Genomic DNA, 18,450 nt, shown 5'->3' on the forward strand with positions numbered 1-18,450 from the left:
AGATGTAATTATGCTACCTGGATGAAGGGCCTCAGCAGTTTCACTCCAGCACCTTGCAGGGCTGGTCCCAACACAGCTTGTTCTTCCCTCCATTTTTCAACACCACAATGTTGAAAAGTTGACATCGCCCAACCCTGCACAGCCGTGAGGCATGTCTCTATGCACTCAAAGTCTCTCTGGTCAGCTGCATCTCATATTCTAAATTCCCAGGCAAAAATGTTCCTCTTCAACCAGGCCTTTTTGGCTGAGTAAGCGTGTGTTTGAGGGAGGGAGTATTAGTTTGTATTGTTTTTATTAAGTATTTTATGTTCTTATATTGTATTTTTATGTTTTGAACAGCCTTGAGATCTATGGATGAAGGGTGGTATACAAATTTAATAAACAACAACTTTTCTGAAAGGCTAGAAGTACTTTATCAGTCACTGCCTACCTTGGAGGGAAAAGGGACGCGGGTGGCGCTGTGGTCTAAACCACTGAGCCTCTTGGGCTTGCCAATCAGAAGGTCGGCGGTTCAAATCCCTGCAACAGAGTGAGCTCCCGTTGCTCTGTCCCAACTCCTGCCAACCTAGCAGTTCGAAAGCACGCCAGTGAAAGTAGATAAATAGGTACTGCTGTGGCAGGAGGTAAATGGTGTTTCCGTGCGCCAGAAGCAGTTTAGCCTTGCTGGCCACATGACCCGGAAAGCTGTCTGTGGACAAGCACCGGCTCCCTCGGCCTGAAAGCGAGATGAGCGCCGCAACCCCATAGTTGCCCTTGACTGGACCTAACTGTCAGGGGTCTTTTACCTTTACCTTTTTAACTAGGGTATATCAATTTCAGTGATTTATCAGGCACTGCAGCCAGGTATGAAAAATGGGTACAAAGATCTCAGGTCCCAAGCACACATTATGTATTTATTATTATTTATTCAATTTATATCCTGCTCCTTCTGAAGGAGCCCCAGGTGGCAACCAGGTCATTAATAATTTTCAAGACTTTTTTAAGACTTCTAAAAACAATTAAAAACATTAGCTTTCATTCAACTAAGTTTTCTTGACAGCAGACACACTGAAATTCATATACCCTAGTTAAAAAGGTAAAGGTAAAGGACCCCTGACAGTTCAGTCGCAGACAACTCTGGGGTTGTGGCGCTCATCTCGCTTTACAGGCTGAGGGAGCAAAAAAAACTGTCTGCAGACAGTTTTTCTGGGTCATGTGGCCAGCATGACTAAGCCGCTTCTGGCGCAATGGAACACCGAAACCAGAGCAGTGCACGGAAACACTGTTTACCTTCCCGCTGGAGCAATACCTACTTGCACTTTTTGGTGTGCTTTTGAAGTACTAGGTTGGCAGGAGCTGGGACCGAGCAACGGGAGCTCACCCCATCACGGGGATTCGAACCGCCGACCTTCTGATTGGCAAGCCCAAGAGGCTCAGTGGTTTAGACCACAGCACTACCCGCGTCCCTATACCCTAGTTAGTCATATTTATTGAGTAGGGTCAATATAACGACTATTGAGTAGTTACCATGAATATCCCAGCAGGGAGTGACTGTTAGTTTCTGTTTGCCACTGAGCAGCTGCTTAGAGTCACAAGGCTCTGTTTACATTCCAGAGACAGTCCAGGCTATTGGAAGTCTCACGGGAGAAGGGAGACGGATGTGATGTTTACTGGTTTCCTGTTTCCTTTGTTCCAGTTGCTCTCTGCTTTCATAGAGAGAGGATGTATATTTCTTTGCTGTCTGTGTAGTAAGAAATAAAGCATAGTGATGTAGCCATAAATCTCATCACTTCTGCTGCTTTGGAAACTCTGCTGAATGGGGGAACGTGCCTTGGAGCCTTATCAAAGGCTCAGGTCATTAATTATTTGTTAGAGGGCGATTCCGAAGGACACTAGATGGCACCAAAGCTTTGAAGGCAGTGAAATGCTACTTGTGTGGACGTCTAGGCCACATGAAGAGGGATTGCAAACATCCCAAGGCCAAGGCAACAGAGCAGCGCAGCGAAAGCTCAACACATGGAAAAGGCAAAGGCAAAGGTCAGAAGTCCAGGACGACGCAACACAAGGCAATGGTCTCACGCTTCACTCCAAAGGTCCAGAAGACGTCTAGATCTTTCTTCATCATCGACTCGGGAGGCACATCTGCAAAGACAAACACCTGTTCGTGTCCTTTACTCCACAGGAAGGTGCAATTCACCAAGCGGATGACCACACGATCTCCACTCAAGGCTATGGAACGGTTATTCTTCACAGCTTGGATGCATCAATACGCAACATTCTTTTTGTTCCAGATACTGTACACAACCTATTGAGCGTCTCGCAGCTGACTGAACAGGACATAGACGTTTCCTTCAAGAAGAGGAAGTGCACCATCACCAAGAAAGATGACTTTGTATTGCATGCTGATTATATTGATCATTTGTTTGTATTGCATTATGATGATTCTGTTGATGTTGTGCAGGATGAAACTTGTATTGCAGATACTAACAAGGTGTTGCATGCAGGATGTATCCATGATTATCACAGGAAATTTGGTCATTTAAACTTCAAGGCAGTTCCAAAATGCCTGCCTTAGTTGAAGGTATGACAATTAAACCCTGCAGGTACCACATGAAGTGCAAGGCATGCGCAGCAAACAAGGTCAAAATGGCTGCAAAAGGTAAAGTGTCTAGTAGACAAGCTACAGAACCATACCAGGTAGTGCATGCTGATCTCGTTGGTCCACTAACACACTCTTTGGGTGGAGCCAGGTACCTTATGGTTCTCATTGATTCATATCCCAGATATATTCATGTGTTCAATCTCAAGCAGAAATCAGAAGCATTTCCTAGGTTCAAGGAATTCTGTGCTTGGTTGAAAAATGTGCATGATAAACAGGTGAAATGTTTATTTACAGATCGAGGGGGAGAATTCATTTCTCAGCAGTTTGAAGCTTTTCTGACTGAGAAAGGAATTCAACATGGCCTGTCAAGTCCACGGTCTCCTTGGATGAATGGACTTTGTGAAAGGGCAAGCCAAACATTGCTTCAAGGCTTGAAAACCTTGCTGCATGATGCCAATCTTCCAGAGAGTTATTGGGCAGAAGCGCTCGGCTGTTTTGTTTACACCTATAATCACAGATTATAATCACCGATTGGTTGTACCCCCTATGAAAAGATGTTTGGCAAGAAACCATACATCAAGCACATGAGAATTTTTGTTTCTGACAAATCAATCAAGAAAGGTACTAAAGGACTCGAATGCAGAGCATGCGACGGAGCAGCCCATAGGCATTGCCTTATCAATGAAATACGCCCCCTCAAATCTAAACCCCAACCAACGGAAATCTTCTGGATGCACAGGCAGGAGGCAGAATGCGAACTCGATGTCGCATTTCGCTAGGAGCGCTCCTCGGCCAAATCTACAAATCATTTTGACTGCCTGGTCAAAAGAGGCGTATTTTACCGTGCACAGTTCCTGAGGTATTGCATCATTCACTGAACCTCCCCTTGGGTAAGAGAGGTTGTGGATCATGCGAAATTCCCCCGGAGCTTTTTTAGGTACTATGCCCAGAGGGGATAGGTGAAGTCCCTCCAGAGGGGGCTCGGGAAAAGGGCCTGCAACCCTGCCTGCCGTGATCTCCTTCTGTATATTTTTCCTAACTATCTCTGGCCTTTCCCGCACAGACTTCTGATTTTGGGGGTCCACGGTGTTGGGGGGGAATGCTACTGGGATTCTAAATCCCATGGAGAACCCGTCCCTTGAGAGCAGTACATGTGAAAAGGATCTAGGAGTCTTGGTTGACCACAAACTTGACATGAGCCAACAGTGTGACGCGGCAGCTAAAAAAGCCAATGCAATTCTGGGCTGCATCAATAGGAGTATAGCATCTAGATCAAGGGAAGTTATAGTGCCATTGTATTCTGCTCTGGTCAGACCTCACCTGGAGTACTCTGTCCAGTTCTGGGCACCACAATTCAAGAAGGACACTGACAAACTGGAACGTGTCCAGAGGAGGGCAACCAAAATGGTCAAAGGCCTGGAAATATTGGATACTTTGGAGGTCTTTAAGCAGAGGCTTGACAACCATATGTCAGGAGTGCTCTGATGGTGTTTCCTGCTTGGCAGGGGGTTGGACTCGATGGCCCTTGTGGTCTCTTCCAACTCTATGATTCTATGATTCTATGCTTTTGTGCAGTTGTTATTAGACAGATATCATCAACATACAAAAGTAAATAACAAACACTTCCTTGCACCATTGCTGAATATAAACAGGAATCAGCCAGGCTTTGTTTGAATCCCATCTTTTTCAAAGTTGTGTCTATGCAGTCATGCCATAGACGTGCACTTTGGTGTAAACCGTATAGTGCCCTTTGCAGTTTTAACACCATGCTGTCTTTTCCCAGCTCATAACCTGGTATTTGCTGTAAATACACCTCAGCGTCAATAGGAGCATTTAAATATGCTGAGGCAACATCAAAATGATTAACTTTTAACCCTCTCAGACTTGCCATTGCTAAAACTGATTTTACTGTTTCAGCCTTTGCTGTTGGGGCAAACACTTCATCATAATGTATCATTTTCCTCTGTGTAAAGCCCCATGCAACCAACCTGGCTTTCCTCTGACAACTTCCATCAGCCAGCTTTTTCACTTTAAAAACCCACTTACAGCTTATGGGCTTTTTACCTTCAGGCAATTCTGAAGGTACAAGCACATTGTTGTTTAGCAGAGAGTTATACTCTGCCTGCATTGCCTTTAACCACGCCTCTTTCTCTAGAGTAGGTAACTCTAGCACTTCTTCAAAGTTTTCTGGCTCAGTTACACAACCTGGTTTATGGTGGCTGGGAACCCATAACGGTCTGGAGGTTGACCTTTATTACTTCTTGCAGACCTCCTTGGTTCATTAATCTCACCCCCTGGGCTACCTTCAGGACTGCTTTTGGGGTGGATTGACTCTGTAGAACTACCTCCTCCTGTCCCTGTTCCACTTTCTTCTCTTCCCTGCTCCATGCTAGCAGCTGGAGATAAATGCTCAACCTTTACTTCCTCCCTTTCAGTTTCTCTGGGAGAGCTGCCAATTCTTAGCTTTGTTTCAGCTGCCTTATCAGGTATGCTCGGCAGTAAAACTTTTCCTGGCAGCAGGTTTGCATGTATCTTGGGCCAATTTCTTTGCTCATTAAAGCTGGCTGATCGACTATAACTCAAAAGGTTTTTATCATCTTCAAACCTGTAGGCTTTCGTACCACTTTCATACCCAAGAAATAGCAACTGCTGTGCCCTTTTCCCACCTTTTCTTCGGTTTTTCACAGGTATGTCAACCCATGCCTTTGTCCCAAAGATTCTTAAATGTTGTAAACTGGGACTTTTGTTATAGAGAATTTTATAGGGTATGTTATCTAGTACCCTTGACCACAAGCGATTCCCAATATAATTCGCAGTCTTAATACTTTCAGCCCAGTACTTAATTGGGATATTTGCATCTGCTAACAATGCTTTCATTTGTGTCTGCAAGACACCTCCCCTACGCTCTGCTACTCCGTTCTTTTGAGGCGTGGCCACATTGGTAAGCCTATGTTTAATCCCTTGGGAACGCAACCAGTTTCTTAGGGAGCTTGCCATAAACTCCCCTCCCCTGTCTGATTGAATAGAGCACACCTTTTCACCAAGTTGCCTTTCTACCCTTCTTACCCAGAACTTCAAAGTTTGGGCAATGCCAGACTTTTGCTTTAATGGATAGATCCAGCCAAATCTAGAAAAATCATCCACTAGGATCAAACAGTACTTGTTGTGGGAGACACTTGGCGGAAAAGGACCAGTTACATCAGCATGAATCAACTCCAGTGGTTTTTTGGTTTCTCTCTGGCTTGCTCTTGCTACTGGGCAAGCCCTGCTTTTAACCTCCTTGCAGATATTGCAGTCTAAGTAATTATCACAACTTTTTATGTTTTTCATCCCCCCACACAACTCCAATGTTTTGTTTAGCACCTTATAGCTAGCATGAGCTAGACGCCTGTGCAGGAGATGAATACACATATCATGGGTCAGGACATTTTGCACATTCGCAACCTTAGATTCACACTGCAGTACATACATATTAGTTCTAAGGCTAGCATTTGCCAACACTGCCCCATTTTGCTTTATCTGGCACTGATCTCCCACAAAATTTACTTCAAAGCCTGCTTTTGCCAAATCAGGAATGCTCAGGAGATTGTTTTGCTAACTAGGCACACACAACACATTCCTGAATGTGTGTCCCAGCTGTGGAAACACAACCTCCCCCTCACAAACCACATTTGCTTTCTGGCCCGTAGCAAGACTTACATGTTTTTTGTTTGAAGCCCTAGCATCAGTTAGCAATCCTTTTCTTTTACAAAAGGTTTGAGAAGCTCCACTGTCCAGAACCCACAGCTCTTCATTTTCTTGACCATCTGCAGACACCCAAGCGGTAGACTCCCTCTGCTGCCACTTGTGCTTCCGCTGTTTTTGTTGTTTTCTCGGGCAGTCCTGAAGCAGATGTCCACTGGACTTGCAGCAAAAACACCTTTTTACTTTGTTGACCACCGGCTGGTCTGCAGCAGCTCCTCCTGGCTGTTTCTCCGGCTCCCGACACCTCTGCTCTTCCCGGCTGTTGCTCCCTCTGGGATGCTCCAACAGCTGGGCTGAGGTCATCTTTCGCTCTGCACGCCTGTCCTCCTCTGCATACAACCGTCCGGTCACGTATTCCAGAGTCAGCTTATCAGTCTCTACAGACTCGAGGGAGTTGACCAGCATATCATAGCTGTCGTCAAGGGAACTCAGGACTATAAAGACTTTGTCCTCTTCCCCCACAGGCCTCCCTCTTAAGGCTAGCTCCTGGAAACAGCCTGTTAGGAATTTTAGGTGGTTTACCAGGGAGTCCCCCGGTTTCTTCCGACACCGGTACAGTCTCCTGGTCAGTGTTATCAGTGAGCCAGCTGTCTCTCGCACATGGACAGCCTTGAGCACATTCCACGCCTCACTTGCCGTCACCTTATCATCTATGTAGACTAGCTGGCTGTCATCCACTCCAAGGATGATCGTAGCCAAAGCTTTCTCATCCTTTTCAAGCTGGGCCTCTGCTAGTGCCAGCTTTTCATCGTCGTCCTCATCCTCCTCAGGGGGCTGCGGTGGAGTTTCCACCACCTTCCACAGGCCCTCACGCTTGAGGAAGTGTTGCATGCGGACCTACCAGATGCTGTAGTTCGTGGCCGTCAGCTTCTCCAGCAACACGCCAGTTCTGGACTGCTCCATCCCTGCAGCTCTCCTCCAGCACCCACGGCTAGATAACTGCCTCCTGTACTCTTGCGCAGCGGAAGCGTGCTGGGCCCATAACCCTGTCGCGTATTCCACGCGGCGTTTTCAGCGAAACACTAAGAGTTCCAGGTTTTTCAGTGCAGTCCTTTTTAATGTGAGCTATATACAGGCATTTACAAAAGAAACAGTCCATACAGAGTACTTACAAACGAATACTCTCCACCACAGCACCACCACACTACGGCACAACCACCACACCCCCTGTTAAACAGGCTTTCCTTTTTAAAACAGGTGATAGCCAATTACACTAATCACACTCCTGCTGAGTCACTCTGACCCAGCAGAGTATTGCATCATCCTGTTGAAGCCTGCAGACTTATCCAGTATCCTGCGAATCCCAACAGAGGCGGGGTGGTTTCCCAGGCACCGCTCACATTCATGAAGATACTTACAGGAAGGTCGCGAACACACACCCCTGTTGTACTCCCAGCACTGGCGGCACCGTTTTGCCTCTGTCTTACCCGACTTGGCCAATTCCTGGTTTTTCTTTTCGATATAGGGGTTAATGTCCTCGCCCCAGTAATTGGGGTCCCTTAGGTCCCACCGGGTGGAGGGCACGAGAGAAGCGTTTCTACGAAAATTCTCATACGTTAATGCCGCAGTCTCACCTGCCAGCGTGTGAGCCCACCTCACATGAGCCAAATAAGCATCCAGATCCATTGAACGTTTAGGATAAGCCACACAGATAACTCCCATGAAGACCTGGTACCCATCCAACCAGGTCTCAAAGGTGCGTTCGTCCTATACCTCCGTTTACTGAAAGAGCGCTTCTTTTCCCCTTTCCCAGTTAGCTTGGTAGGAGGGAGAAGGTGTAAACATATCTACATAGTCGCCATTGAGGATCTCATTCCTCTTCCTCTGGGACAAATGGTTCCCCAATATAAAATCAGTCGACTGATTGGTGGAAAGTTAGTGGAAGCACTGACTTGAGCTCCACAGCAGTTGTGCAGTTTTTTATTAGTTTTTATTAGTTTTATCAGTTTTTATTCAGCTCTTATCAGCCTCAGTATTTTATCTACAACATTTGGCAGCTGCTCTTCAACTAATATACTCACAAGGCTTGAGTTAAAAGCTCAAGTTAAAAGTTCGAGAGAGCAAGAGAGACTCAAAGACAACAAGACAACAAGAAGTAGGTCTCTGTTATGACTGGCAGAATCCGAGACCAGGGAGAAGAGTTGGTGGAAGAAGATTGGAGGAAATTTAAAACTTATTTGCAGAAATATTGTAAAATTTTTGAATGCTGATGACATTGAAATGAATTGCAGGGGTTCTAGCAACAAGGTAAAATGTAAGATTGGATTAATAATAGATAAACTAATAGGACATGAATTTGCTGAACCAATTTTTAAAAGGGATACAAAAATGGGAGACGTGAGGAAGTCAGGAAAATAAGTTAACTAAAGATGAGAAATTAAGAAAGAGGGAATTTTTGTTTTCTTTTATATGTGTTTTTTCTTTTTCTTTTTTGTGTTCAATGTCTGTATTTTTGTATTTTGTAATTTTGTATCTTTTTCGTTTTTGTATTTTTCTAAACTTTTCTATTGATAAAACCTAATAAAATATTATAAAAAAGAAAGAAAAAGAAGTAGGTCTCTGTTGTGAAAAACAGCGTTGCGAAATTCAGTTCCGAGATTAATAGCTGAAGGAACCTTGCTGTGAACTTTTACTGCAGCCGAGTGAGTATAACTCCCTAAAGGAACAGAACGTGATTAGAGAGAAATCTTTGGGAGGAAAGAAAAACTGCTTACCTGATAAGGGCCTGGGGAGGCCTTGGAACCTCTCCCTTTTACCCAAAACTGACGTGCAGGGAGCCCTGTGATGGAGCTAATGATCCTAGTTTAGTTTAATTAAATTTTTAACTCCAAGTTTTAAGGTACTGAGGCCCTGAAAGAATATATATATATATATATATATATATGCTTTCGTAGATTTTCACGGGTACAGGAATGCAGGTTTTGGTGTCTTCGGGTATCTTCCCGTGTAAGAGTTGGGGTGTCTAGGCGACGTTTCGACGAGGTCTCACTCGTCATCTTCAGGCTGGTGCTTTCGGCTTCTTGTTACTAGAACAGAGCAGGATCTCAGTGTTTGAGTTCCTATAAATACTGTTGAGGGGGTGTGGTGTATAGCCTCCAACGTTCTGGGCAGAGAGGAAGTTCCCAGGTTATTGTGCCTTTTCTTCTTTTGTTCATTAATTACTTGAGGGATATCTTGAGTGATTTCTTGAGTGATATTCTGAGTACCACTTAGGAGGGTCATTAGGTGTGGATTAGTTGCTAAAGCTTTCGTGTCTTGACCTCTTGAGCTTGTGTAGAGTTTTTCTGAGAAGATGGCTGTACTGCACTTAGTTGTGCTCTGGCTTGGCTTCGTGTATAGGGGCGAGCTGTGGTTTTGTGCCCTGTGCCAGTCAGATCTGTGTAGGGATTGCAGGGGGGTGCAGCATCCGGAGGTGCCACTATGGTTTGGCTACTGGATGGTGTCTGTAATTTATCTGTGGAGAGGGTCTGGGTTTGGGTCTGGTGTGGTTGATTGGAGATGGCGTTCTGTGTGCCTCTGGTTCTGGTGTCGGTTTTTGTGGGGAGGGCTAATTTCCAGATGTCTGGCAGGCGGGACGTGTCGTCACGCTTGTTCATGTTGTGAGGGTGTTTCTCTATCTCGATGGCTTCCATGATTATTCTCTTGTGGTGATGTTCCATGTTAAAGAGCAATTTGGAATCTGCAAAATTAATTTCGTGTCCTGTTTCTTTCATGTGTTGGTAAAGAGAGGAAGTTTTTTCTTCTTTTTTGACGGCATTCTTGTGTTCTGCGATACGTGCATTTATTCGTCTGTTTGTTTGTCCAATGTACGTGGCTGGGCAGACTTTGCAGGGTATTTCATAGACCCCTTGGTTTTCTAACTGGATTTTATCTTTTGGGTTTCTGAGGATATTGGCTATTTTTTGGTTGGTGCAAAAGGCTGTTTTGATATTGTGTTTATGGAGGATTTTGCTAATTTTATCTGTAGTGCCCTTGATATAAGGAAGGAGGGCCATGCCATTGTTTTCTTCTGTGTCTTGGTTTTTGGGGGGTGTTTCTTTTTGGATTAGCTTCGTAACCCTGTTTTGCTGGTATCCGTTGGCGATTAACACATTTGAGAGATTCTGTAACTCAGTTGTCAAGTGGTCTTTGTCAGCCAGGCGTTTGGTTCTGGAGATGAGAGTCTTGGCTACGGAGTTTATTTGTGCAGGGTGGTGGTGTGATTGTGCATGTAAGTAGCGGTTGGTGTGTGTTTTTTTCGGTAGATAGTGTGTCCTAGGGAGCCATCAGGTTTTTTGTAGATTAGGACGTCAAGGAAGGGAAGTTGGTTGTTGGCTTCTATTTCCATAGTGAATTGTATTTTGGGGTGTAGGCTGTTGAGATGTGTGAGGAAGCTATCTAGTTTTTCCTTCCCGTGTGGCCAAATTACAAAGGTGTCGTCAACATATCAACTAAGAGCACAACTAAGTGCAGTACAGCCATCTTCTCAGAAAAACTCTTCTCAGAAAAACTCAGAAAAACTCTTCACAAGCTCAAGAGGTCAAGACACGAAAGCTTTAGCAACTAATCCACACCTAATGACCCTCCTAAGTGGTACTCAGAATATCACTCAAGAAATCACTCAAGATATCCCTCAAGTAATTAATGAACAAAAGAAGAAAAGGCACAATAACCTGGGAACTTCCTCTCTGCCCAGAACGTTGGAGGCTATACACCACACCCCCTCAACAGTATTTATAGGAACTCAAACACTGAGATCCTGCTCTGTTCTAGTAACAAGAAGCCGAAAGCACCAGCCTGAAGATGACGAGTGAGACCTCGTCGAAACGTCGCCTAGACACCCCAACTCTTACACGGGAAGATACCCGAAAACACCAAAACCTGCATTCCTGTACCCGTGAAAATCTACGAAAGCATATATATATATATATATATTAGAAGAAGAAGAAGAGTTTGGATTTGATATCCCGCCTTTCACTCCCCTTCAGGAGTCTCAAAGCGGCTAACATTCTCCTTTCCCTTCCTCCCCCACAACAAACACTCTGTGAGGTAAGTGGGGCTGAGAGACTTCACAGAAGTGTGACTGGCCCAAGGTCACCCAGCAGCTGCATGTGGAGAAGCGGAGACACGAACCCGGTTTCCCAGATTACGTGACTATCGCTCTTAACCACTACACCACACTGGCTCACCACACCACATCATTTTTAAGCATCTTGATTATTACCGGGGGAGTGCCAGAGCCTCTGCGGTAATCACTTTGCAGCAACTGAAGAAGTAAGGTCACACTTGCTTCTCCACCACGTTGTCTTTCTCCACCGCGTTGTCTTTCTTCACTTTTGCAATTACCTCTTGTCTATTTATCTCAATCAATGCATTGTAGCGTATTTATTACAACAAAAAGAAATAATTTACAACTTTAAAGAAACAATGGTGACGACCAGGAGTGGCTGCAAAACCTCAGGCTTTTCTCTGAAGGCTGTAAGACCCACCTTTAAAAGAGCCACTCTAAAGAAAGCACAAACAAAAATCACTCGCTTCTACATGAACAGAGTAAAATGTGGGACAAATGAGGAAACGATTGAAATCAATGAGAATAAGAACAAGAAGGGAAGAGAAATTCTACTCTCTCCTACCAACCTCTCTTACAGCCATAGTGAAGGACTGGTTATGCAAAGAAAGGAGTGTACTAAAAGCAGTGATAAAAGCCTGAATATAATGGAAGCAACACAAAATATCCTTGATACAGTCGACGAAGCATCCCCGAAACTGAAAGCCAAATCCCAAGTTCTCCCCGAACCATCGTTAGATCAAAAAATGGAGGAACTAATGTTAAAACAAATTTCGGAATTGGCCTTGGGAAATATTAAACCTTCGAAAGACTCTTATCCTCATCCCCACGAGACAAATGAAGAGGGTCTCTCAATCATCAAATGGCTAGTGCTCCTTACTGAGGACATTGAATCCATAAAGTCCTACTTGGACTCTTGTACAAAAATCCTTACCATCATGGCTGACTCCTGTAAAACTCTCTAGAGAAAACCCGGAATGCCTGCAGAACTGGAAAGTAATCAGGGACTCGCCTCCACCCTATGGAGGAGTGGCCCATTAAGGAAGGGTAAGAAAGTCTGCAGAGCTAATGCTTGTAAAAGGAGATTCACAGCTGTAAAAAATGTTTAAAAAGTAAAAACATAAAAAATCTTAAGACAGTGTATTATTAAAAAATGGTTTTTAAAAAGCTTTTTAACCTACTCGAGAGCACAACAGCCTCTGGGACTAGAGGGAACCTGGTGAAGTCTTTAGCCATGAAGTCAGTCAAACAGGACTTGCCCTCAAACGTCTGTGCTGATAAAGCTCTGGATTGTCTAAAACCTTCAGCGCTTGCTCCACCACCAAGCTCTAAGCAAGATTTACTGCCCCAAGATCCATGGGCCTATGTTTTAACCATAGACAACACCAAATCCAATAAGGGGAGCATTCCAACAAATAAGAACTGGAAGCTGGTGTTGCTTCAAAACAAGCTTTTTTTTTCAAGCTATCCTAAGCCCCCAGGATTTTTATCTCAAGAGGATCGCAAAGTCCATCTACTGAACTTCCTTAAGGCATACATGCCAGGTATTTTGAGTAATCCCTCGGAGTTGGACCAAGTGGAATATCTATATTACGATGGCTTGCTTGCCAGGGCGGTGGTTACATTCCATGATCGGAGATTGGCAAAACTGATATATAAACATAGAGAACACCTAAGGACAAGTGGTGTAAAAATATCAAGGTACTTTAAAAATGAGGCCTCTCCTACCCCACTAGTCCCCAGTTCTGCAATCTCGACTGCAGCACCTCATCAAAAGGCTGAATACCACACTTTAATTGATATAAAAGCCACTGAGGACTTGCCTAATCACCACCCAGAGTTACTTACTAATGATCTTCAAAGACCAGATTCTCCCGAGACTTTATATGAGGCGAGCCAAGGTAACTGGTTCGAAAGTTTTGAAAATAACTTAATTTATTCCTACTGCGCTCTCCCCCAAGAAAGATCAAAAGATGGTAGACTTGCATGACCTATTCTGAATAATTGAGGAGTTAGGCAAGGCTGTATCCTGGCCCCTACCCTATTTAATCTATTTTTATCTGACCTACCATTATTTCTTCAAAATGCAACCACTCATACTCCTTATTTAAACAATAGCCCACTTTTTTTATTACTTTACGCAGATGATGCTGTAATGATCTCACTCTCTGTTTTGGGTTTTAAAAAATTATTTAAGAGTTTCTCAAACTACTGCTCTCTCAATAATCTCAAAATTAATTATGATAAGACAAAGATTATGCAATTTAGAAAGAGAGGGAACCCAAAAGGCTGTATAATTAATGGACATTTAATACAGGAAGTTAAGCACTTCAATTATCTGGGAATCACATTTAAAAACAATATGAATTGGAATACACATATATGTGCTGCAATAGTTAAGGCCAAAGTGACAGCCCACCATATTAAATCCTACTTTTTTTCTCCAGTGGGAAATAGATTTATTCCAGCTGTATTGCAAGTGATTGACATGAAACTTTGTGCCCAACTTCTATATGGCACACCAGTGTGGATTTCAGGTGACCTCAAGAGGTTGGATAAATGTCACGCATCCCTTCTGAGGTCATTACTAGGACTTGCAAACTCTGTAAAATATGAAACAATATGTTGTGAGCTGGGAATATTGCCTTTATCAGTAAGAGCATGGTTGAGGACCTTGAAATATTGGATTTTCCTCCATTATAGAGCCCTATCCCCTAATTCTCTACTTTATGATCTTTTGAATGATAGTGCAATCTACAATCTATCATTGATTTGTAAGAGAAAACTGGATTCGATAGGGCTCACTCTAACTGACTTTGAAATCTATGATCCCAAAGATACATGGGAAATTATCAGAAAGACTCTCACAGAAAAAAGTGTTCTCGCCATGTTTGAGGTTGCAAAGCACAGCACTTGCTCTCCTATCCACTTAAATCTCCCTTTGTGTAGAGATTTCCAAAAGGGATACATGACAAATTTGAAGAAACATGAATCGTGTAGGCTGTTTATGTTGGCCAGATTCAACATGTTTCCCTCGATGGTAGTGAGAGGAAGATACTTAGCTATCCCAGAATTAGAGCGTCTCTGCAAATGCAGAAAACAGGAACCCGATGCTCTAGAGCATATATTCTTTTCCTGAGATTTCGGCAGTTATGCCAGAAAACAATTATTTGAGGCCCTAAAATTTAATAGACAGATTTTTACACAACCAACTGTTCAGGACCTGCTGGCGGACAGCGATGATCAAATTACTTTAATAGCGGCTGAATTTTTAAGTGCTGTCCATGAAGAAAGAATGGGCCATGATAAAGAGACTTACTGGTTTTAATGGTAGGTGATGTTGCTGTGTTGTATTATATTATCTTTGTACATCGATTCATTTCTTGGAGTTAAGAATAGGACTAGGATAAATTGTGTTCGTTGAGCCCGTATTTTATACAGTCTGTATATGATGTTTGTTTGTTAATGTGTGGTGTGTTATGCCTAATAAAGGATTTTTTGAATTTGATTGGTGGAAACCTTTACATCTTCCACCAACGCCCCGTCCTTCCATTCCAATGTTCCATTGAACGTCTTACAGTGTGAATTAGCCCTCCTCTCATGTGCCCAAAGTGGGATCCCATTATTATGTTCCCCGAAACCCAAGTAACCATCCATAGGGCCCTTGCTATCAGAATCCAAGGATGACGTACCTTACTCATCCTCTTTCTCGGACTGCTTACTTCTTTTCTTCTTAGCCGACGTATGCTTCTTCTTGGACTTTCTTTTGCCCCCTTGCACCTCACTGCTGGCCGAGTTCTCATTGGCAGCCGGCTGGGCGACTTGGGGTTCCATCTGCTCCGTATCAGAGTCGGAACCCGAGCTACCTTCCGTTGAACTGTGCTGGGGCTGCTGCTCCTGAAAAACACTGTGGGTGCCTATTGCCTGCGCCATGGTATTACTGCCGGTCCCCTTAGAAGGCGCCTTTCCCTTACTGGCAACCTTAGCGGGTGCCTTACCTTTACCAGTGCCTGCGGTGGTTTTCTTAGCAATGGCTGATTGGGCGCGAGTGTTGGGGCGTCCGATAGCAGCAGTTTCTATCTGACCGCTGACCGACGCAGCGGCAGATGTGCCCTGTTGCTCCTGAATGTTAAAGGGAGTATCGGGTATAACTTCTTGTGACGACTCCGGCGCCGGAAGTGCCAGAGCCCTGTTGATATTGCAGAGTCCTGTGCACAACGGAATGACGAATAGTACGTGCCACATGCTTAAAGTTGCTTTATTTTCAGTTCAGAGTTGAGAAATTACAAACTTGCATCTTGCCTCTGCTGGAGCAGAGAGGCAACCATCCTCCTCCTCGGAATAACGAACACCGAGAGAAAAAAGTGAAAAACAGGAAACCAGTGTACGTCACATCCAGTTTCCCATTCCCGTGGGAAAACCCAACAGTACTCTGACTGTGGAATGTAAACATTGTCTTGTGACAAGCACTTCCGCTGCACAGTGAAGAGAGCAGAAACCAACATCCTCCCCCTTTCCGTGAACATCACTGGGCAGCGTGTTCGTACAACATCAGTACAAACCCAACTTCTGTACATAGGTACAGTGTTGATCCCTTGATACAATCTTGGACAATACATCAGCAGGAATTTCATTACCTGGCATATAGGACACCGTTACGAGTCCCTTCTGAATATGTTCCCTAGCATGTTGCACCTTCAATTGCAAGTGCTTCGTGCTTTGCTTACAACCTTCCGAATTCAGCAAAGCCAAACATGCTTTGTTGTCCTGGTAAACCTGGATTGGACATTTGACAGGAATTTTCATGTCTTTGCACAATTGTAACAACCATTCACAATCCTTAAGTGAATAAGACAGTGCATTCAGTTCAGCTTCACAAGTACTTAAGCTAATTGTTGTTTGCTTCTTGCATGACCAATCAAATAGACCCTGATTGTACATGTAGCAAACTCCAGACGTACTTTTCCTGTCTGTAGTGTCACTTCCAAAACTTGCATCTGCAAAAATTTCAAGACCACCAGACTTCTGATTGTTAAATCTCAGTCTGTAATGCATAGTGCCTTTCAAATAGCGTGCTATGCGTTTCAGTGCTTTCCAATCCTTAACAGTAGGATTGTTAACTTGTCTGCTTAGCAAATTACAGCTAACAGCAATGTCAGGTCTTGAACATCTGGCAATGAAGTTTAGCTTACCTAGCACACTTCTGTACAGTGTAGTGTCAGAAAATGCTTCTTCAGTGTCTTCTACCTGATAACCTGTTGTCATCGGTGTGTCTACAGGGTTAGCATCCATCAGGTTTAGTTTGCTTAACACATCAGCAATTTTCCGTGACTGGTGTTGTCAGAGCTGCTTGAAGATCCTAGCTCACAGAGGATCACGCTAGCCAGCGATCATTAAGTAAAAGTCTTTATTGAATTACAGTTTCCATTCTCACGCTGCTGCGCGCAAACTCTACGTCTAGTAGCTAGATCGGCGAAGCTCCGTCTGAGTCTCCGCCCCGTGTGCACCAACTTAATATCCTAGCCTTGCTCCACCTTTTCCGCCTGACTGTCCTCCTCTGGGTCCCTCTACCCCCCGGGGCTTCTTCCTTCCGGGATTCTTCTGACGCTGACCCGGACCCTCCTGCCTCCTTGCGCCGGGCTTTAGGACCTGGTTCCCTTTCGGGGCTGCTTACTGCGCCGCCTTCCTCTGCATTTGAACTTGGCGCGCGCGCCCAACCTTCCACTTTCCTCTTAACCGTTTCTTCGCTCCCCGATGGAGGTGTGGCCACTCCTGACTCATGCCCTCCCTCCTGTGGTGAGCTGCCAGCGCTTCCCCCCTGGCTCCCTTCCTCTTCCCTGCTTCCTGGCGGTGACGCTGGTCCCGATTTCCAGCTGCTCCCCCCTGAGTCCCCTCTGGCTCTATCTTCCTGGGGTGCCCCCCTTGCCCTGGCCACTGGTGCTCCTTTCTGTGAATCCTCTGATTCACTAGAAAGACTAGGAGATCTCGGGTCGTCGTCATCACTCATCTTTTCTTCTGCCTCCTCCCCTTCGCTCTCTGTTTCCTCCCTTGCCCGTGCCTCTGCTCCTAAACCCCTGACATCCATCCCCCCCTCGAAGCCCCCCATTCCCCCCTCCCCTCCTTCCGGTGCTGGAGCTGGGGGCTGCTGTTGCAAAGGGACGAACGTCGGATATCGGTCGCTTCCCGTGGCGGGCCTCCATCTGAACTCTCCCGGGTCTTCCTCCCTGCTCTCGTCGACGACGGTCACCTCCGCTTCCATCTCTGTGCCGCCGTGCTCGAAACCAGGGTCGTCCCCGAAAATGTCCATGTCCGTCTCTCCCTCACTTCCTCCTGGCGGCGTTGCTCGTCCTGAGCAGTCCAGCCACTTTCTGCGGAACTGCTCCTCTGGCCTATCGTCCCACCAATACGAGGGTTCTGAGGCGGATCCCGAGGGTGACCCCTCCGGGGAACGGACGTCTCGTGTCGGTTCCTCGTCCGAGTCGAACCCCCGGAACGTGCTGGCCGAAAGCGTGGGCGTGAAAAGCCAGTCGTCGAAAAAGTCTGCTGGCATAGGTCTATGTGGGAAGAGGGCATGAAACTCGTCTTTGAGCAGAGGTTCGTCTAAGGCGTAGCCCGGCACCCAGCTGTTCGCACTGGCCGGGGTGCCCTCCTTGGCGAGAAAGTATTCTACCCCCTCTTCCCCCCATCTGGAGTCCAAAATCTCCGTGACTTCGTTGATGCGCTCCTTCTGTGCCACTCCCGCGTGCCCTGTTCTGTCTCTGGCCGGACTCGGCGCCGTTCCGGGTTCCTGGAACCTGTGCGGTGCCTTGTAGGGAGTGAGCACCGATCTGTGGAATACCGGATGCATTCTGGAACCCTCCGGAAGTGCCAGTCTGAAAGCTACCGGGTTGACCTGCTCTTCGACTTGGTAGGGCCCCAGTTGTTTATGCCCTAGTTTCTTCTTGGCCAACGACCTGGCCGGCACTGCGTGGGCTGCTAACCAAACCCAGTCTCCCACGTGGAGCTCTTCTCCAACCCTTCTGTGCTTGTCTGCTTGTACCTTGTATGCGTGCTTGGCCAGCTCCAGGTGGCGCCTCAG

Source organism: Podarcis bocagei, assembly GCF_964188305.1.
Source record: "Podarcis bocagei genome assembly, chromosome: W".
Lineage (NCBI taxonomy): Eukaryota > Metazoa > Chordata > Lepidosauria > Squamata > Lacertidae > Podarcis > Podarcis bocagei.